A 24192-nucleotide genomic window follows, 5' to 3' on the forward strand; every position below is an offset into this window, starting at 1 on the left:
AAAAGCACTTTCCATACAAACTCAAACATTTCCATCAACTATGCGTGGTTAAAAATTCTGAATAACAAAAATTTGACTTTTGCAAATTAAATTGAGCTTGAAGCGAAGTGAATAATTCCTAACGCTCTCTATTTATATCCTTAAAGTAAGCATACTATGAGAGCTAAATAAACAGAAAATTCTGTTCAAAAAAAAAAATCTATTAAAAGAAGAGTGGAATCATTTGAACACACTAGAATCTTGCCAAAATATCTTTTCCAAGAAAAACTAATTATCTCAGGCAGAAATCGTTTAGACTTTGTAAAAGTAAGTAGATGAAAATGTATTAAGGATATATTTATATCGGTTATGGGCACTTCCTTGCCCGCGGATAAAGCTCTTTTAAGCTTTCTCTACATTTTTTATAGGCGCGTGCGGAGTAAAATCTCTCTCTTTGCCCATCGCTTTATATCACGAGCTCTTACGTTTTACCAGCTCTAGTGACACTGAGGAACTTAAAATAACACTATATACTTTTGTCAATCCTTTGAAAGCTTTTGTGATTCACATACTTAAAGGAGAAGCGTTGATGATTTGACTCTGCCTGCGTTCCTAGGAACTAATATAATTCAGGTATAAGCCGCGTACCTAAGATTTGCAAATGATTTAGGTAACACCTTTGTGTCTGTAACAGGTAAACGTGATTAGGAATTTTCTTACTAAAAGTGCTTCAATTAATACTTTGAAGAGTTTACCTGTCAAATATTTATGCATATCCTCACCCGACAAGTACCTATATAATGACAAGATGTCTTCATTCTGATATCAGTTTATCTCAAGCAAGCTGCAGAGTAAAAACGCAGGAAGCAAAACAAGAACTTAACTAAAGTATTCAATATGGAAGGAATTTATGCTTACCAGCTCGAAAACAAACAGCAACAACAAGATTTGCTTTGCTTAGAGCGAGATATCACCGCACACAAGACTGCGCTTACTACATTAAACTCCATAATTGAAAGAATATCCCGCAGAAAAAACGCTGAAAGCCGAGCAAAAGTGAGAAAATTACAGTTATATTTGAACTGTGAAATGCAAAATCTCGAAAAGAAACGAAACTTTCATAGAGAGGAGTTAAATGTAGTGCCGAATTGGCCCATATCCACAGACGTGCCAGAAGCTGCGTTGGATTTTGTAATACCTTCTAGTCGGCAATATATGAATCGAGAATCTGTTGCTCGTATTCAACGGCTACGCAGACAACAGCTCGAAGGACAAGCACCAGAAGATGACGATGTAGAGGAAGATGAGCAAGAAAGTAACGAAGTGGATATTATAAGCTTTCAAGCGAACAACAGTTATCAAAGTCAGGAAAATAGGCGTAAGCAATGTTATAAATATGTGCGTTTGACAAAGGATCAACGATTGGTATTGAAAAGAATTATCTAAGGTGAAATTTCCGAGATTAGTATTAAGTCTACAATTGTGTATTAAGTTCTATATTTAAGGAGGGACTATTGAAAATGCAAAGACTTCGATACTTATATAAAAAATCTGTAAAGTTGTTATTTAACAGATCAATTAGCCAAAATAGTAGTCTTTTGTAAAACTGTGGTACACCAACAAAAAAAATAAAAACGTGTTATTTAAAGAAAATAATCTGGAAAATATGCTACACTCTAAAAATTGTTGTTTAAATTTGCGCATATTAAGATAGGTAACCAGTTTCCTCTCATAATGAATGTAAATTTAAGCACAGTGTTAATTAAATTCAACATTGCTTGCTTACTTTTACTTATCATATGCGTTTTTTAACTCTAAACATTTATTATTCAAAAAATCACAGTTTACGCATAAAATGTTTAAAATTTGTTTTAAATTTTTTTTTAATTTACGCATATAAAGAGAGGTAACCGCTTTCCTCTCCTAATGTGTGCAATTTTACACACCCTTTTAATAAAACTAAACTCTGTCGATTTACTTTTACATACAAAATTTTTCGCCAAGAGCAAATTTACACATATTTTTACGTTCAAAATGTTTCGAATTTCAAACATTTCATGTCTATATTTATGTGCATATTTTAAACATCCCATGTTCAAAAATCAAATCTTGAACATCTTAGGCATATATTTACACAGATTCTGGTTAAAACAAAAGTAAGTGCGCCTGGGCCACACTGGAGAAATGAAACTTACGTTACATATCTAATTTGTCACATAACCAATGTATATAGTCTGTATGTACATATGTATACATCTGCTTTTGCTTAAAGTTTTTTGTCTTTTTTATGTCTAGATCCCAACCTCTATCCTATTCGTTTTAATTACATTTATTTTATTCCGTTTTCCTTTATCTTAATTTTTATCTTTGTACTCTATCGATAACCAAATAGATAGTAACATCCATCAAAATATCGATAAAAAAGCAATAAAAATATCGATAACAAAATCGATGAAAATATCGATAACAAGGTCGAGAAAAGTATTATTATATCGATAAGTTCCGAAAACATTCATAGCAAAATCGATAACAAAATCGATAAAAATATCGGTTATCATATCGATAAGTTCCGAAAATATCGATAAAAAACATCGATTATTATATCGATAACTTCCGAGGATCCCGAGAATCTCTAATATCCCGAAATAGTTCCCAGAGTCTCTGTGTCTCTATCTGTATCCTTTCCTCTATAATTACCTTTATTTTAATCTTTCTTTCTCTATCTTCATCTTTACTTTTATCGTTATCCTCTTTTCTTTCTTTACATTTATCTTTGGTTTTACTATCATGTTTATCATTTTCTTCGTTTAGATATTCCCCTTCACCTTTGCCAGCCTGGGGACAAAAATCCAAGAAATAAAATCATACATATTTTGATCGGTAGCGATTCTCGTGGCAATAGGTTTTAGAATGCTTACTTCCGAATATTATGCCATATTTTTGTAAATACTCGTAGAATGTCCCAATACACATCTATATATACTGCGGTCACTATAGGTTAGTTGTATTATATGTTTACTTCGAGTTCTGATTTTCAGCAAACTTACTGGACGGCTCCTTAGTTAGCCGAGTAAACATTCCATCATTCTCAGTTGATTAATCAAGCTACTTAATGTAAGCTCTATAATAAACTAACATGGGTTCTATTGATTGCACAAATAGCCTTAAGGTATTCCAAGGCCGGAACCAACTGAATAGAAGCTACGCACAAGCCGCTCGTCTAAAACGATATTTACATACATACTCGTATGTATGTGTCTATGCATCTACATAACTAGGTATATGATCCTTTAGGAAAATCTTCGCCTCTTAACATTTTCCCGCCAATAACAATGCATTGTTAAGATTACAAATGAAACCATTTCCGTTGACTTGGGAGAAATAAGTTTATTGTGGAGCAAGTATTAATGCTTCTGTAGTTACATATATGTATGTACATATGTACTTTATATCCCAAAGCACGACCTACATATGTACATATGGAAGCGTATATCTCTTTTCCTGTTGGTTGTTTAAGGCCATCAGCTTTCTGTACAATGACATTGAATAGCGGTACGTTACATTTATTTTTATTATTATTATGTGGAAGGAAAATTTAGCGAACTTACATACATACATATGCACAAGGATTGTACAGGGACGGAAAATTCCGTAAAAACATGGGTAGAGTTGCAAAAAAAAAAGAAGCAAATTGAATAAAAAAAATGCTGTGCTAAAGCGAACTACGTGTGAACATACAACACGATTTTAGCGAACAAAATGTATTTCATCAGCTCTTTATATATGTATAAATGTACTTACATACATACATATGTATATAGTATAAATATACAGAACTGGGCTATTATTTGAGAAAGCGTAAAATGTTTAAAAATCCATTATAAAGCCAATTTTATAGCAATTCGAAAATATAAAAAAACGAGTCTAATCAATAACACTGTCCAAAAGCAGTTTTGGTGACCAGAAGCTACAAGTTTCTTATTTTTAACTTAGGACTTTATACTGATTTCAGAAGTAAAGATAATTTAATTTCCTAATGCCGCATTTCCACTAGGCATTAAAATGACAAAAAATTTGAGGCATTTAAAAAATGCCATTTGGAAATACGAACAGCGAGAGAATGAGAGAATGTGCGCTAGATGTCAAAACGTTCTAGAGTTGCCATGAGTGCGAAGCAGCGCGGGTATATAAGGTCGCTGCAACAGCGAGTTGTAGTAAGTCAGTCGCGAATCAGCAAGCTTCAAGTTAAGTTATAAAGCAGAGATAAATTGTTTTAGCAAGTTTGGTAAAGCATTGTAATGGCTTTAACGACACGAATATACTTGAATGCCCAACTTTGTGATAACAATTTTTTGCCATTTAATGCCAAGTGGAAATCCAGCATAACTATACAATTGTAAGTAGTTTTCTACATTTTGACCAAAAAAAAAAACACAAATTCGCATCAAACACTGCATTTGTTATGTTATTATGTACATTAGTGTCCGACCGAAGGTTTGGCCTGGCCTCGGTATTCGGCTGCTTTTTATCTTCGGCCTACGGAAAATGCCCAACAATTAGGCAATTTACAAGGTGTTGTATTTGGCGTGAAGTTACATTATTTTACGACAGTGATTAAAATTTTGTTTTTGTTTCGCATCTCTAGAATTGTTACAGAAATGTTGTAAAATCTGTGGACATAAGCAATAAGCGCCTAAGTCGAAAAACCTGAATTCGGGAGAATACGTTTTAAACATTTGGACTGTAAGTTTAGCCTAATGGGGAAAACGAAAATATTTTCCCCTATAACTTTTTACTTAGCCTAGCTGGCGAGATGGGGATTTCACATATGCATGGAATAGTGGTTGAAGAATACGATAGCATACATAACTCCATTTTTCTTAAGTCGACTTAGGCGATTATTGCTTGCGACCACAGATATTAGGCTTCGGCTTCAACGAAAATTCCAGCTCCAGCTTCGGTCGGATACTAATAAACGTACATAAAAACTTCCTCTATCGCATTTTTTGTGAACATTGGAGCAATATTGTTGTATCCCCTAGCAGTAGACAGCCATCATACGGCGAACCCATCAACCTTGGTGGCCCTTTTCCATAGGTCCTGGTGAAACCGCACTGGTTGTCCTTCTTTAAAGGATCCAAGATTCTCTGTGGATTGGTCAAGATGACTGTGAAAGTAGTGCACCTTGTTGGTCATATTACATTCTAGGGTTTAAAAGCTGTCCAGCATGTCTATTACGATTTTGGAGTAATTACTCAACTTATTGTCTCCCAGAAATTTTTAGTACTTCAAAAAGTAAGTCCAGTTTCAAATCGTTCACTAAACTATAGAAATCAGCATTCTTTACTTAACCCAGTGGTCGCCCCGCGATTGAATTCAACCACTTCAATTAAGCTGAAGTGTGTTGAAGAAAGGTTAGTTAAGGTGCGTTTATATAAGTTGAGGTGAGTTGGTGTGTGTTTAGAAGAGTTGAGGTAAGTTAAGGTGAGTGGAGGTAAGGTGGGTTAAGGTAAAATAAGGTGTTTATTTAGATAAAATGTGGTATACAATTTTGTTCAGCTTGAAACCTGAGGAGAGACCAACAACACTACGCTAATTTTATTATTGTTCTATTTAGTAACTCTTCCCATAACAAGGAAAATGTTGCAAGGAAGATTGAACAGCCTAGCTCTTCTTTATCTTTATCCCACAGTGATAAGAAATGTGGTAAAATTTGCTGAAAATTTTAGGAAAATGGACAATACAACCATAACAATTCCTTGAAATTAATTAATTTATTTTTATTGAATTTATTTTATTTTTTTATTTTTATATGTATTAACTTTAGAATGTTAAGCGCATCATGAGTATATAGAATTGTTTCATAACATTGTGAATTCTTTTTTAATTTTATATAAAAGAGAGCAATTTATGAAATTCTAAAATATTTATTAAAAAAAAAAAACTTTATGAACTTGTTTAGGTATGCAGTTTTATAACCCGTTCAATTATCATGTATAATAAAGCGCAAATAGTAAGAACTTGCTTTTGGATAATTTTTTTGCCTAGGGTATTTCGACGTATGAACAAAATCTATTTTTATGTGAATGAACATTTTTTAGACAGTTTTGAACTTTTGATGAAAATATTGCATTATTATAAGTTTGGTCAGAGTTTGAAAATCGGATTTACGTCGTTTTTGAAATAGAATATACTAAATTTGTATAAAAAAAAATTAAGAATATTAATTAAAACAAAAGGCAAAATGCAAGTACTGGTATTCAAAAGAGGACGCTATTGAAGAGGTCGACACTATATACTTGCATACATGTATTTAAATGAGTAAATGCATACATTTAAAATCGATAACGAATTTTCAGTATTTTCTTGGTGATATATCTTTAGAAGTGCAAAACCACCCGCAGTCTCCCCAACGGCCCCGTAAAACACCTTCCTGGGTGTCACTGGTTACATACATAATTTTGCGGCATACATCGCCCTATTCGCCCACACATTTTCATTATCACTTTACACTTTATGCCTGCACTTAGCACTTAACACCAAGTATTGTGCGTTTGGCTCAGCTTAACATAATCTCATACACATGTACAAATGTAAGTACATATATTTGTACAATGTGGTTACTACAAATATGTATAACTAATGTAATGTTAATGTATGAACACATGGCGTATACGTAACTTTAATGCAATTTACTACTACATATTAGAGATAAATATACGAGCCTAACGGTCCTATGCGCTTGTTAAGCAACGCATTTACGGTACCCATAAATCGTTCGATAACAGTAAACGGCTGTGTGACCAATATGTACCTACATACAAACATACATAGGTACATATACTACAAGAGGATGTAGACTTAAAACAGAAGCTATTTTAGAGCTTCTGTTGCTTTGGCAATGCTCACCCACGATGCGATAATGTCAACTGGCGGCAGACAGTAAATTTAATTTTGAAGGCCAACAAGGGGAGAGCGAGATAGAGAGTTAAGGGAAATGGGCTTCGGAGTGAATTAACGAAAAGTAGTGGTAGTCAGCAACAGCTGACCGATTTATGCGCACGTAGGCCAGATGGCCACTACATTTATGCCTGGCAAAGAGTGGTAGGAGGCGGGCTATAATATAGAGTATGAGTTCATAAAGTAACCAAATTTATGTTTTGCTGGCCGACCAAAGCTTGCAAGGTAAACACACACGCCCAGCAATGACAAACTTATTTGCTTTGGCTGTGGAGAAGGGCTTGCATTGGCTTACTTTACACTACATACCCACCTGCAAACGCTGTTATGTTTTTATGTAAATATAGATACATACATTTGTACGTACATATATATAACCAGAACTAGTATGTCTATTACCCACTGGCAAGTGGAGGTCATATATCGGTATATATCTGCACATTTCGCTTGAGTGTTTATTTATTTTTGTATTAGAGTGGCGCGTGGTAATGGCTTCCGTTAGTTTGTTTGTGCGGCCGAACAATAAGGTAGGGTCTCAAAGGCGTACTTAGTATCCACAATGACACAGTGCATAGCATACAAATCCAATATGCACTTTAGACCGGACCACCTTATAAGCGGACAGAAAAAACTGGCCGTACACTTCTGAGGCTAAAGTATTTTGGCAAGGTAATTTCAATTTTTTTTTTTACCTAACCTAGGGGTATACTTTTTAAATTTTTTGGTGAAACCTAAGTACATACATTCGGCAATAAACACATTTTTTATTTAGCATAGGTTTAGTGATTTTTGGTGGGCTTTTAATTTACTGACATTAGGGCGGAACTCTAGCTTATGAAATACGATGGATAAGCACTAGAACGGGGTACCTGAGGTCAATCAAAGTCGGAACAAAACAAATTGCCACCTCGAAACAAGAATATCGATGCATCATACTTTAAAAGGCGACCCCCTACGTTCGGGCAAAAACAAAATCATTCAAAATTGCCTTCGAATCGGAATGAAAAGGATTGATCATTTTTGGCTAGCTTTAATTTACTGACATTAGGGTGGTACGTTAGGTAGATAAGAACTAAGAGCTGATGGGTAATTAGCAGAATGGGGTGCTTAAGGTCAATAAGCGTTGGAACAAAAAAGATCCCACTGTTAATGCCGAATATATGACGAAAACAAGGTAAAAAGGCTAAATTTTTTTTTTCTTTCTAAATTGCCTTGCAAAAATACTTTAGATTCGAAGGTATACGACGAACTTTTTTCCTGGTGCGGTCTAATGCTAATGTATATGCACGTACATACATACATACATATGTACATTCGAAAGGGTAGTTGATTGCTTGCAATGCGCAAAAAACGCTTGTCACGTTAATAGCATTAGCGCGATCACACTACCGCAATTCGTTATGCTGTGCATGTCTTTTGTAGGCAACTTTTTCCAGCTATTGTGCTGTTTCGAACTTTTTTCTTCAACCCTCAATTTAAGGCGAAGAATATTAAAAAAAAAATACCCCCGACAGCCCATTCAACTCGCTCATATGCCATTCTCACTCACAAACTCACTTAAATTGTCTGCCATTGTAATTTTAATTCAATTAATGTGTTGACGTTTGACGCTGACAAGGTATACAATTACATGTCAAATTAATGCAGACACATTCGTGCCGAATAAAAACTGATTAGGTGGTTTTGATAAATGTGAAAATTTTAAAAATCGTGCCTTCAAAGTACGGGTATTGTTCCCACAGTTGTGTTAAAGTTTCGAGCTTTCTTTCAAGATTTTCGTTCCTTTTCGAATGCTAAAACCCCCTTCTAAGACTTCCGTTTTAACCCGGATATGCATAAAGAGTTCATTTAATTCATTATATTACATTCCCACTGCACTGAAATCTGAGATTTCTACCTTGAGATCTTTAAAAAACCGGTTTAAGTGTTTCCGCCGGCGCTTTCTTTGGATTCCGTTGACATTCGCTAATTAGAGCGTGTGTTTGTGTGCGTTTGTTTATGTGTAGAATTTTGACATTTCAAGTGATGCAGTCTGCAGAGTCGAACTTTTTAGTATCTAAAGGTTGTTTGTTCGTTTTACAAAAGTGGGGATTTCGATAGGATTTCGTTGAAATCTGATTGAAATCCAAGAAATCGAAATCATATAAATATATAGATTTCAAAAGATTACGCGAAATCTCAGATTTCAGTCCAGTGGGAATGTAATATTAGTAAGTATGGGCCGTTTCTTCGACTACGTGTTAAAATGTAACTTCTCTTTAAACACATGGACGACTTTATCAACTGCCTGCTATATGCAAGTGATCGACAAATCTGACGAGCAGTCAAAGCATTCTTTAAATTTAACAGGAAGTCGAGAAAACAGACCTACGGTTTTTTTCTACAGGTGTATATACATAAGCCTATGGCTTTACATATTTTCTCCAAGTAGAATTCTATGGATTAAAATGTTAGTCCACTATCAAATTTTTTCTATATTTATTATATAAACATTTCAATGCAATCTTGAAAGCGGTTTTTTTTCAATTTTTTCTTACATGTAAACACACCCTAAACACACAGCATTAAAACTTAAAAGAAAAAAAGGAAAATGACCCTCGCACATTTTGCTACGTGTTGGCCGAAGTTATCCTCCTATATGTAGCGTGCGTTTTAATGTAACCACAGAAATTCAATACAGAAACCATTTGAGTTAGCAATGCCCTTGCTTGTACTTATAAACAGTCCAGGTTTTTCCTAATTAGTTACTTTTAATTAGTCGATTAATAGACGTTCCTGGCCTCATCTAAATGTAACTTTATTCCGTGTTATTGGAGAGGTCAAAACAAGTAAAAGCCTGGGAAAGAAAATTAGGCGAGCAAAATTTCCCATAATTTTTGACGGGCCTGCGAAGTTTTGCGTGGCCTCGCGTTTTCTGATAAAACACAATTCCTGCATGACATATTCTTTCAAAGTCCGAGTTAATTTTTTGGTTCCTTGGTAGGAGACTAAAAATTATCCCATCTTTCAAATCCCACCACACTGAGACCAAGCGTTGAAGTTCTGAAGTCGTTTGAGGCGAACCATGATGTCGCAACCAATGCGACTTGCATTCTGCATTGTTGCTAAGAATATACTTCTTTTAATTCTTTGAGTTCAGCTGGAATCATATTATCGAGATTTCTTCCGTGTTCATGCTGCTTTGCTCAATTTTTTTGGTAAGGTAGGTTTGACTTGATCAATGTCTTTATTTTTTCGTTATCAACCTCGGTGCGCCGATATGACGCACCCCATTGCTGGAAAAAGTGGTCTAAAAGGCTCCACAACCCAGCCAGCCGTGTTGTAGATATGTCCGAAATTTTACTTATACACCAATGGTAAAAAATTATACACCAATGGTAAAAAATTATATATATTGGAAATTATGTCATCATGTGGATCGGGCCAAGAGTCGGATCCTATCGTTTGGTACTATACACCTTTAAACACTCGGCTACTTTGGTCGACACTCACTACAACTGGATTTCAACCTTTTAGCTACGGTGGTTATACATATGAATAACTTTGGAAATTCGAACGCCTAGGCGGGCATGGCCAAGTCAACGTATTCAAAGTACTAGAAAAGTAGACTTCTTTTCTTAACTATGAAGAAAATATCTTCTTATTGACTGTTGGCGCCTCGGACATAAGGGAGACATAATGTTTTTTGGGTCGACAAATTCACTAAAGATGGAACCATGCCAAAACCGGCTTATCTCTAAGCCAAGGAAGTGGTAATGAACTGTGTTGAACACCTTAAGAGCCTGAAAAGTCTGGCAAGCTGGAAGTACTACCTGATTTTGATAACAGATTTTTTATTTGTAGAATAAAATTATGTATGTACCTAAATACCTACAAATATGAAAATTAAGTGGATAAATTTTAATCATTTAAAAAAGTTTGTTTTATCACTCATTAAAACGAGAGAACAATAAATTTTGCCAAATCAAACCGTAAAACTAAAGCACAAACCTCTGAGATAACATTAAAAAATACTTTAAAACTTAATAGTAAAATAAAATACTAGACTGCGATGTTTTGGCAGAAAACGAAGCTTAAAAATATGTACCATTTAACTACAAGCAGAATAAAGGAACTTGTATACATTTTGTTTATAGTTATGGTGTACATATTTTTAGGCTTAACCAGACTTTTTAAAAAATTGCCACCAAATACGAGTACATATAATATGATTGGAGTGTGAGGAATATTTGTTACGGCGTTTGTGAATTAAATTAACGATATATTATATTAAGAGGTTTCATAAATTTATTTGTTTATTACCATTTATTTTCAGCACATCAGGAAAGTGTTTTTCCGAACTAATAGTTCCGAATTTCACTTATTTTAGGTTAAAAACATAATTAACGTTTTTAATACACAAGTAAGTGTATATATATACGTATGTAAAATTTTTTTTTTTTGTTTTAAGTTTCTTTTTTGTTTTCTTCTACCTTATTAAATCACTTAAAACAACAACAAAACAAAAAAATCGAGCATTCAACTTAGTTTTGAAATATCAAAACAAAATTCTCAACAATCACGCTTTTTCTTGACACCCTTCTTCATTTATTTACAATTAGTTCGCTTTCAGCACATTCTCTTTAACTCACTCCACCAATTTTTTCACTTCACAACTTCATTCATTGTTTTGTTTCAAAACACTTCCAAGTATTCGAGCAAATATTCGCGCACCGCTCAAAAGAAACGCTTCCGTCACAATCGCCAGTCATCCCTTAACTAAATTCGAATTGGCTAAGAACTTGAATGCGTCCACGTAGGACAGCAATACACTACGTTTTCCAACGGAATAAACTTGAATTTGCACCGAAAGCCAAGACATGGCTTTTAACTCTTTAACTGTTATGCTACTTTTTCTTACTACCATTCTCACTTTGTGGTGAATTTCGAGATTTTGTCTACCTATGGCAACACTTTTCCTCTCCAGGCGCTCAATAACATTGCGCAGAATCGCATTTTTCTCATTAAGGTTTGCATTCTTAGTATATCAAAAATCATATGTTAATGTTTTGTTGATTTTTTTGTTTTTGTAAGCAAACACTGTGTAACAGAGAGTAACTTTTTTGTTTTAAAGAAACTTAATGAACCACTCCTTATTCTCCACCTCGTTAACTAATCCATAGTTAGACATCTTTCATCACAATTTCTTTTTTGAAGGATAGAAGCTAGAAAAGCCGAACAGTGACAGAGAATATGCTCCGAAGTTTCATCAGCCTCGAGGCAGAGCTGATATTCCGACTCTGTGTTCATACCTATTCGGTACAATTGTAGTAGTTTGATGTCAATTCTATTTACTAAAACAATATCGTTTCTGTTGAAAGGGTAGCCGAAGACCCTGGCCTGTCTAAGGCCCCCACCGCTCCCCAGTACTTACTGCGATCCCGGGGTAGGTTAGTGTTATTATATGAAAGGTTACGCCGAATTCCATGTCGAATCTCTGCGAAAGCTCCAGTCCTAGTAATAATCACTAAAGATAGTATGGATTATTATATTCTTGTAGAATTATAAATCTTTGGGTCTGAGCGGCATTATAACAAATTTTTAACTAAGAACGATAAAGTCGTCCATCTAAATATTCAGTGCATAGAGCTTAACGCCGTGGAAGGATAATTATAATACGGAATGTGGGTCACAACACCGCTCAAGATGTTCGGCCCATGAGCCTTTTATCGCTTCTCCTTGAGCCTTTTATTGAGTTAAAGTATAAAATCCCTGTGAGATTCCTGCACTCGAAAATTGGGAAGAATCTTTTTTCTTTTAACGGCAGATAGAATTTTCTGGACACATTTTTAGTACCACGTTCCCCCTGGCTATCGATCGATTATCAAAAAACACAAAACTTACTGGGGTTTTTTTAACCAAACATAAATTTTCTTACGGGAATACTGACTTTTGATAGCAGGGTTCCAGATCCGGTAAAGCGATTCTTTTAAAAACCGTAAAGATGAAGAAAACAAGAATCCATTAACAATTTTGTGTGAAAATAACCCTTACTTCGAAAAATGTCCAGTTTTCGAGGATAGCTCAAGCATAGTCTCACTGGAGCGTCTGTCTGCATGCAGGTCTGGACTGAGAACAGAAATTGTGTCCAATTGCATCTATTAGTTTCAAATTTGTGTCAGTTTTTCACAAAAAGTGTGGACAGATCCTTCCACTTTGTTTGCCCAAACTGCAAGACGAAAGCAGCCTATCCTACCTAACCAACCACTCCTATACTCTAAATATAATAGAAATATGGCTACAGACGCCCTGAGTATACTTATAATATGGAGTAAAAGACTTCTGAAGGCTTTTGAATCGCTGCACCGGTTGCGCTTTTGATGAAGAAAACCCCACAAATAGGCGTAGTGACGAACCTCATGTCGCACCACTTCACCACAATCCCACAACCCACAAAAAGAGAGATCCTGCTAATTGCGCCAATTACCGCCGCGTTTGGCAGAACGAATAGGCACCAACTCTAAACTACTTTTACATCCGTCCAAATAATATTGGCAAATATGGAACTACCTCGCCGCGTCGTTCGAGACCAAAAGAGGTTTTAAGCAGGACAGGGGGTAGGCAACATTTGAAAAGTCTTCGCCTATTGAGACACTCCTCACTGTTGGCAGTTGTAACTTTGCAGTAGTGAAGGACTTTGTTTACCTAGGATCCAGCATTAAAACCGCCAATAAGGTAAGCCTAGATATCAAGTGAAGAATAACTCTTGCTAAGCATGCCTCTCCATTTATATAGCACAGAAACATGGACGATGTCGACCAAAGACAATGGGGCTTTGGAGGCTTTCGAGAGAAGGCAATAATTCTCCGCAAGATCTACATATGAATTTAATTAATATGGCTGTGCTCAAAGAAGACTCGGCACCCATGTATGGACAACGAATTCGAGGACTCTCACGAACACAATGAAGGACCCAAGTGCAGAAGGACCTGTCTTCACTTCAGGAATGAACAGCTGGCATAATTTCGCAAAGGAGAGTGGCAATTGATAAAAGTTTTTGGTCACGGCCCAAAGTGATAAACGGTTCTAGAGCCGAAAATGAAGAATAAACAATACGGCTAATAAGTATGTATGTATGTATTATAAATGTGAATGTATGTGAGTGTGTGAGTATGTTTGATGCTCTTTCACGCTAAAACGGCTAGACATATTTGAATGGAATTTGGCACACAGATAGGTTATGTCCTAGAACAACTTATAGGATACTTTCTGAAGAGAGTTGCCACCCTTTAAAAAAATTAAAATTAATTAATTTATAGGTTAAAAACAATGTTACAACAGTGTGGGCGTCAAACGAAAGAAGTTCTACTACTATTTATTTCGAAAAAATTTCTAAGAGTCTTGCTACCTTTTCAAAATTTTAAAATGAATTTAATTAACACGTTGAACGATATATTTGTATATGGGTATCACACGAAAGAGGTATAAGAGAGCTTTATTTCAAAAATGGTGCTTTAGAGGGTTGCCACCTATTTTGACGTACAAAATTAACTTAATTAATTAGTTTAATTAAATATTTTACATTCAAAATCAATTTAATGCACAAGTTCAATAAACCATTTAAATATGGGTGTCGAACAAGAAAGGTTAAGTTAAGCTTTATTTCTAAAATATTTCTGAAAAGGCCTGCCACCAGTTTCGGGAGTCAAAATCAATTTAAAGAACAACTTAAATTTATTAAATGGGTATCAAACGGGAGAGGTTTAAGAAAGGTCTATTTGAGAAATATTTTTGACGAAGGTTGCCACCTGGTGAGAAATTCGAAATCCATTTAATTAACAAGTTACATAATTGAAATATTTTAATATGGCTATTATAAGATCTTTAAGAAAGCTTCACTTCGAAACTATTTCTTACGAAAGTTGCCATCAGTTTAAATTTGCAAAATCAATTTATGTAATTAACAGGTTAAATTAAATGCATAGTTTTTTATATGAATGTCAAATGAGAGAGGTTTAAGAGAGCTTTAATTCGAAAAGACTTTTATAAATATTGTAATATGAGTTTCAAACGAGAGAAGTTTATTTCGAAAATATTTTTGAAGAGGGTTGCCACAAGTTTAGCATTGCAAAATCAAAATAGTTAATAAGTTACATGGAATATTTAATTATAGATTTATTATTTAGTACATATTTATCTCAGCTCTCTTAGTCGAAGACAGCTTCAATACTGTGTTGTGCGATTTGACACGTGATTTAACAAAAATCCTCTAAATGCTTTCATACAGGCATACATATGCAAATACATACAAACATGTTTAAATATGTTTAGCTAAACCTACACAGATTCTGGTCATAAATATTCATTTTCATTTCCACATCCTGCCGCAAATATTTGTGCTTTGTCATTCCTTCCTCTCAGTTCACCACGCGCACCCATTATTGAATAGACGCAAGCAAATTCACCACATTCGCAACGATTTTTCACTTCGCAAACATAATGCGCGTGCTGACAACCGCTCTGGAGGTCCTTTAGTGCACTTCTGTCTTTCCTTTTTGCATTTTTAGCTTTTCGCTTGTGTAAATGTAAATTTGTCCGCGTTCAAGGTTTATGCGGCAGAAAAAACATCGTGCAATCGTAATGAGAGAAAGCAAAAGAAATGAAAAAAAAAAATCATGAAAAAGTAAAAAATTACAAATCAGCACAAATCTATAAAACAAAATCAAAAATTTGCAAGTATGAAAGAGGAATTGAAAAAGCGCCATAGCAATCAAAATGACTAACTGACTGGCCCAAAACAACAGTTGACAATCAAATGTGTTTCTTGATATTTATAGGTACGAATAGCTATCGCCAACGATGCGCACCCCATAGCATTATATGTACCTATGTTTGTTCATATGTATTTCGCAATTCTTCTCAATCAACTTAAAATGTTTGTCACCCACGCCATCCACCTCATCGTCGGGTAAACGCTTTGAAAACATTGATTTTATTTTTTAATCATTTTTTTTTTTTTTGGCGACGCGCCATTATTGTTAGAGCGACCGGTCTCCGAACATTGTTGAGCTCAGCGATGGTATGAGCAGGTGGCGGCACTATAGCTGGTAGAGCAAGGCTTTGTGTGCTGTGGTGAATCGACCGGTTTGCAGAATAGTGGTTGGAAATGTCAAGGTTCTTTGCAAGGCGTCTGACTTTGTCGTTATTAAAGCGGAATGTGATGATGATGCCCGGAATTTAAAATGTCGCCGCGACTTGGCAGGGTTTACTCATACTGCATATGTAAATACATGTGTATATGGACGAGTATGTACCCTGTTGGAAAAAAGGCGCGCTAAGAGAAGGAATTTCGATTTCGAATTTTTAGAGATTTTCTTCGTGAGTTTCGGCGATAGTTTGTGTTATATTTTGCAAAAACAAGGTACCGGTGCTTTTCTACAAAAAAAGAATATATAAGAAAAACTTTGACATTTGGCCTAAATTAAAAAAAATTAAACTGTCTTATGAGGAGATGTGGTGATCTTTAAAATAGCAGGTATACCTTCTATCATTTGATAAATGCTTTTTCACAAAAATTTTTCACTGAAAAACGGCCTCAAGCTCAATAAAATTGTTGAATACAAAAAAAGAAATGAAAAGTTATGTTTTAAAAGAAGGTTCTTAATGATAGAAGTATACTTTGAGAATCGGGATACCTGCCGAAGTACGCACTGTGTGGGACAGAGGGAGTTCTTATCATGTACGAGTCCGTAAAAAATATATAAAAACCTTAAAAAGCTTCTTCTGTGGGATGAGTTTTGCTCGTGACTGATATAAAATGTACAGGAAGCTAAAAAAAAAGCTATGCACATAGGCAGATGCTGCCATGACTAGCCTCCACTCAGACAGAGATAGCTTTTATGTAATATACGCAGGAAGCTTTAAAATGCGTCTCCAATGGGACTTGTTTTGATCCTAAACGATGTAAATTAATAGGAAGCTTAGAAAAGCTCTTTTCATTGTAAAGAAAGCTTAAAACAGCTCTTTTAGAACTTCATCCTTGTCACTGCCCCGGACCTGTGTTAGTCAGAGAGAGTTTTGATCTTTTTTGATAATATCTGTAGAAAGCTTTAAAAAGTATCTCCTACGTTGGCCAGAGAGAGCTTTTATTATGTAATATCTGCAGAAAGCTTTAAAAAGGTTTTCCCACAGGACGTGTGCTGGCCGAGACTGATATAAAAGTTAACAGGAAGCTGAGTAAAGCTCTGCACGCGGGCTATGCAATATCGATTATCGATATATGAAAATTGTAAATACGGGTTAAAAAGATCTGCATAGATAAACATTTTCCCCGTGGCTGCCCCAGACCTGTGTATGTCAGAGAGAGCTTTAATCCTTATATGTATATAATATCTACCGAAAGATGTACTGTGGAACGATTTTCCGTTATATCTACCGAAAGGTGTACTGTGGAACGATCTTCCGTTATTCCTTGTCAAATTTGGCTTGAATCAAACCGGTTATGACATTGTGCTATCTTTAGTGTATTTAATTTTCCTTTCTAAAGCTTCGATAAGTATCTCCCATAGGATGTGCTTTGGTCGTTACTGATATAAAATGTGTAAGAAGCTTAGAAAATCTCTTCCCGCCGACAAGGCGATGCGCACTAGAAGCACCTAAATTGGTCACCACAAGATTTTCCTACCGGATTTTTTAACCAAGTACATATGTGTTACATTATTTACAAACTTTCCTACATTCATGCATACATACATATGTGTGTGGGAATCTCTTGCAATTGGCGCATTGTATACGCTCGGTTGCATTTTCTAACGAATTGAATTTGTGTAAACGAACGCTTGAGTGCAGCTATTAGCGATAACTGCGAATATATGTAGTTGCAAGAACGCGCGCGTGTATCAGTTTCTACTACACTACATGTGTACATGTTCTCCTCGAGTTAGTTTTCAAGGACATCCCAAGTGAACTTTTCTCCTTGCGGGTCGCTGGTAATGACAATGAGTCAGGCAGAAACAGCAAAACATCATTGATCAAATGAGAATAGCATAAAATGGGATGTCAAATTACTTATTTATACTAGGTATAGATATACCTGATATAGGAACACTTCCACACTTTTGTATACATAGTTCACTTTCGTGGGACTTTACATGATCGAAAAAGTTCTTTCCCCATCTCTGTGGTGTACTTTTTTGTCTGTCAGAGAAACTGGATTCTTTCATATACGCCAGATCTAGTGCGGAAGAGTCGTGGAAAGAGTCCACCAGAAAGAAAATTATATTTTTCACCAGATTACCATTTGATCCGCTTCTAGAAAGGAAGGGAACTCTACACTAGCAAAGCATTCGAGGCACTAGAAGTATCCACTTATTGGCTCACACGTGTAACCACTAAAAATTACATCTAAGACGAACGCAATGAGTCAAAAGTTTCAACATACCCTACCCCTACTAAGTATCCCAAACTTAAAATAATCAAACACAATATTATTTTCGTTGTTGGTAACACCTATCTACGAATAACATCGGACCGATGCGGAAGTTGAGGTTGGCGGTCAATAGTACGCGCCTTTTTCTCTGAATTAGTTCCTTTCTTCACCGCACGGAGCATAATCCTCTAACGCCCAAAAATTTCACCGGCTACCCTCTATACCACGGCAGAACCCGGGCAAAAACATAGAAACGTTGCTGACAGATACAAGGTAGTTAGTCGACCGGCCCATATGGTCACCGGGGATTAGTAGGAAGCAGTGGACACAGCTACAGAGGTTTCGAAATATAGCACTCCCGGCAGCATAGTTAGGCGCAGAATCTTCGAGTAAGGGATGAAGCTCTCCTTCCTCCACTCCACCAAAATTAGGTGAGAGTAGCAGTAATTCGGCTTAACAGCAACTAGGCCGCAGAAGCCGAAGGCCGGTGTCGAACAGGTCGTAGGGATATACCAGGTGTTAAGCGCAAATTAGTCCGATAAATGCATGCCTGAAGATTGGAAGCTCAGTGTACTGTGCTCAATCGACAATAGACAAGGTCCTGCTATTCAATGCCCTCTATTTCCATCCAAATTTAGAAAAACCACTTTGATCCGTTTCATACCAAACAGGGTCACACTGTGTGGCTTCTACAATCTGATGTTGGAAAGCATATTACTTTCTGCACACCTGAGTAGGTGCAGATGACATTGATATCGTTGGCCTTAATACTAGGGCCGTCAGCGCAGCATTCTTCAACTTAGAAGAGACGGGGACAAGCCAAGAAGTTCTTCGCCTCGGCACTCATGGTCGCCAACGAGTGCACCAAGTGCAGAAAAACTTGACTACTCTTGATTTAAGGAATTGACGTATTAACATAGGAGAGAAGCAATTGGCGAAGTTTTCCAAGCTTGGCCCACGAAATCTACATTAGTTAATGCTTCTTTGAAATTCTTCTCGGCAAAAGTCCTGTATGCAGCTCTCAAGAAAACGGTCAAGAAAAGATTGCCATTATCTCGCGTGTGTGTCCAAGGAATTTTGACATTTTTGATACCTCACAGCCTGTTGCCTCACTCTTTCCTCAAGAAATAATGGAACGGGCATATATTTCTGTTGCAAGCCTGGGTTGTCTTGTGCTCTTTTTTCACAAAAAACTTTAGAAAACCGTACTAGAAAACGTAGTAAATTTCTTAAGAACTGCGTACTGCCTTAAGGAAATTTGACTCAAGAAAATTTCTTAGCCATTTCTTATACGTCATTTTATATGGAGTTTTTGCTTTTCTTGAGAGCTGCATACAGGCCTAAAGGGGTGAAAAGCAAGCACACCATTGCACCCTTATAGGCGGCATACACAGTGCGTCTGACTCGCGAGGGTGCATCACCAAAAAAGTGGCGCTTTTTCTACCGGAATGTTTAAATTTTATATATTTTAAGAGCTCGGCCAAAATATTTCGGCAAAATATTAAAGATTTACGTGAGCTAGACCGATTTGAAAATTCCTCCAAAACTTTCATAACTTTAATTTCCTTGATGCAGATTTAAACATTTTAATGCAGACTTTAACTCTTCTATCAGCCGATGTAATTTTTTCGGCACGCTGTAAAAACCACTAAATCAATTTTTTTCTATAATTTCTTTATTTGTTGACCGATTTCTATAAATGACATACCAATGTAAAGGTAAATTTTAAGAAAACCTACACTTGTATACAAATTCAAATGTTTTCGCCTCATACTTGGTGATACGATCTAATGTACATATATGCTTAAAAATATATATATGTATGTACTAACCATAGGCGAATAAAACTATTCTTATGAAAATTTTCACACCAACAGTTGAATGTCGTCCGAATTCTAGACCCTCATCCATTACTTAAGTCATTTGGTGTGACAGCTTTAATTACTGTTTTCCATTGGTTGACGAATGATTTTATTGTTTTTGCGAAATCATTGTTGATGTACAATATTTATGTGTACACCAACCTGTATATGTAAGTAGATATATGTAGTATATACATTAGAGTGGTCCAAAAAAAAAAATTCCTATATAGGGTTTGGGACACTTTTCAAAATTGTTCCTCTTGCCGAAAGAGGTGCCGGCACCAAAGCTTACGCTTCTATGTATAAATTTAGAGGATGCTCATGATGCTCATATTTTACTCTAGAAGTATTGTGTACATAGTATATTTATCAAACAATTGGTTAAGTAACCTAAGAACATTTCAAATTTAAATTGTCTAAAAACAAATCGCACAAGCTTCAGTTGTCATGGAAACAGTAGGTTTTTATTAAAGTCACCAATATGTTTGCCAGTTTCACAGCGTCCTAGTAGCGCTCATTCATTGAGCACCCTTTATTGGTTGCAGTAGAAAACTGAAAGTTGGTATAGGTATTACAAATGTCAAAAGGAAAATACCCGTTTTCTAGGAAATGAAAATGTTTACCCCATACAAAAATTGGACCACTCTAATATACATATATACGCATGTATATGTAAATGAAGGTTTTTTTTTTATAACCAAGGTAAGGTTGCATGCTTTTGATTTTGACTCAATTTTGTTGGCCTCCTTATTTGGAGAAAAGCGAAAGTAATCATTTCAGTATTCTTGAAATCGTGCCAAAATAAAGTGATTGTCGTAGATTATATAGTAAATATGTGCAAGCATATGTACATACATACATAGTGGAATGTATCCAGCCATACATATACTTTTATATCGTTTTGCGCAAGGATTTTGCTTATTATTTCAGAAACAACACACGAAACTTTTTACAGAAAGATTCTACATTTTGACTTTAAATAATTTTTAATTTTGATACAACTAGTATTTTAAGCGATATTGTTATTTATGAAATTTTATTTTAATTCATTCCTTCTAAATTGATTTAATTTAATTTTTCTTTTTTATTTAATGTTATTTTATGTTTCAAATACCCTTGTGGTCAGCTAATTAAGTTAAGTGACATTTTGACCAGTTTTGGCTATTCTGGCACATATGTAACATAACCCGCACCACATAAATACACATATCAAACTTCCCTGCAAACCAAAGGTCCCGAAATCTTAACGAAATCTTTAGGAGTATCTCATTTCGGTAACGATTTTTTTACGAATCTTCAAAGGAAATTATATTAAGGGGTTGACACGAACTCGTAAAGAAATTCCTGTACGAAAAATAAAGAAAATTCTGCAAGAAATTCTTCACATAGCAGCATTATTTTAATTGCTTTACCGATTTTTTTCCGTAAAAGTTCGTAAAAGAATCAAAGTGTGGACCGTTTATTTCATTTTAGAAAATTCGGCAAATAATCGGATGGCATATTTACGAATTCTTTACAATTTCTCTACATTTCAGATTACTCTGAAAAAATTGTTTGCAGGGTTCGTACACAATCTATAAAGATTCAACAAACTTTAACAATTACCTCAAAAAGTTTTAAACTTTTTATTACAAATTTTTAAACAAATTTTAGGTAGGCAGTTTTATAGCCCATTCAATTTTAGTAGGTTAAAATGCAAATTTTAAATTGCTAGAAAATCGCGTTGATTTTTAATAATTTTTTTGACTGACGGAGTATGCTCGACACTTACTTTTATATGGAAGAAAAGGCCTAGCACCTTAAGCAAAAAGAAAAAATATTAAAAATCAACACGATTTTCTAGCGCCTTGGGATTTGCATACCCGAAATTTTTCTAAAAATTCTAAATGAAAAGTTTAAAATTTTTGGGTGGAATTGTTAAAGTTTGTTGAATTTTCATAATTTTTGTACGAAGTTTGAAATATGAATTTATGTGGCGCTCGTTATCTAAGTGCTAGATTTTTATTAAAAAAAATATATATAAACATTAAATAAACAAAAGAAAAAATAGCCGAAACTAGTCAAAATGTCACTTAACTTAATCAGCTGAACACAAGTATATGTATGTACATTAGACCGTATCACAAAAAGAGTTCAATTTCTTCCAGGCGATTTTGTGCACTCACTATGGGGTATTTCAGAAGTTTTTTGGCACCCTGTAAAAACAGTTAAGTCGGCTTTTTTACTATACTTTATTTGATGTCCGATTTCTATAATTCACATACCGTTGTAAAGTTGTTAAAGAAGCATACATACTACCCCAGAAAATATATATTAGCCTGTCATGTCAAACTAAAAAGTTATAATTTTTTCTGGAAATTGCACCCTTTAATCAACAGTAAGTAAACGAAGTTGAGCTCTAAGTTTAATTTTTAAAGCGTAAGGACATATGTTTGTATGTAAAAGTATGTTTGTGAGAAAATTATTGGCTTTCATTGGCGATTAGTTGACCAAACTTACGCCAATTTTACATTCCTTGAATATGTTTCACTTGGCGGCACAGCATTTCATTTGAAGAAAGCAAAATTATTTGGAATGTACCCAAAAATTTTTTTGCATGCTCATTGAAAAATGGATTGAGAAAAAATTGCAATGGCAATATGTGAATTTCTGGTATGTATTAGGGTGATTGACTCGAGTTTTACAAACCGGTTTCAATCGGTTTTTTTTAGTTTAACCACGGACCTACCGATTGGTAGCGTGCGCCTCTAAGCACTCGGCTACATGAGCATTTTCAGAAAGAAAAGTATGTAAAATAAAATCGGTTTATCTCAAGGCGAATTCATATAAGGTGGTAGCGGTAGTATAAAAACAATCACTTACATGTATTTTGTTTTTGCTTTCGGTACAAAAAATTTTAAATTTCAGCTATTTTACGCTTAAGGAGGAAGAGAGAAAGAAAATTCCAATTCTCTCTTTTCTCGCTCACTCATAAGAAATGTTAACACATGTGTACCGAGGGGAATCAAAACAGGTGATCTAGCAACACCACCTTATATAAATACGCCTTGGTTTATCCGGTGTTTCCTTAACTTCAAAATCTAGAAATGGTTTTTTCACATTGCCAATTTTCGAATAACACGAAATCCGGTTTTTTTTTTAAAGGCGAATAATCGAACACTATTAATTAGAATTTAAGTAATTAGGATATGGAAATACTCAAGTACCTATGTAAGTATTTGAAGGTTCCAAATACGAAATCACTACGATATTTAGTAGATTTCCAAATACTAAACGGTTCAGATGCAAGCCTGATTAGATAGGCTAACCCTATCAATCGTTCCACCATCCTTTGCAGCAGGGTTGCTTTATATCCTTCTTCTCCGTTCTGGCATTGCGTTCAACCCCGGACCAGAAACCTACTTCTGCTGCGTACGCTAGAGACGCATTTAATCCGCATTCATAGTTGTTGGCCTTGGTACAACATACCAAACGGCCAAACGGAAAATTTTTAAAATCGGACAATAACCACGCCCATATTCCATATAACACATGCCAAAAGTGCCCAGAGCGTGAGGAACGCAAAAAACCACATCAGCAATCGGCGCTAAACAATAATTTTATATGTATTTATCTTATATGGCTAATAAAATTAGCAAATAACGACATTTTCTGAAATTTCTGTGACATTTTTCATTTCGACAACAGCTGTTATGTTTCCAGTTCGGGCTGTTTCGGGCACGAAGGAGAAGACATTTACGATCCAAAAGTGGAACGTACTCGCTCTCTATTACCCATTTTTATAGCGTGAGGAACGCTGTCTGGGCTGTTTTGGTCGTGTGGAACAAACCTATTAATTCCTGCTTTTCCTTCTTTTCGTGTAAGCGATGTTATTTAAATTGCATAAGGCCCTGCAGACGGTTAAAGCATCCCACTTCATGTCTTCACGCCTATGAAAAAATACTGGCTAGATATTTATGGCCTTATTCATAAAAAATAAAGTAG

Source organism: Rhagoletis pomonella, unplaced genomic scaffold (genome assembly GCF_013731165.1).
Source record: "Rhagoletis pomonella isolate Grant_MI unplaced genomic scaffold, Rhpom_1.0 Rhpom_scaffold_00007, whole genome shotgun sequence".
Classification (NCBI taxonomy): Eukaryota; Metazoa; Arthropoda; class Insecta; order Diptera; family Tephritidae; genus Rhagoletis; species Rhagoletis pomonella.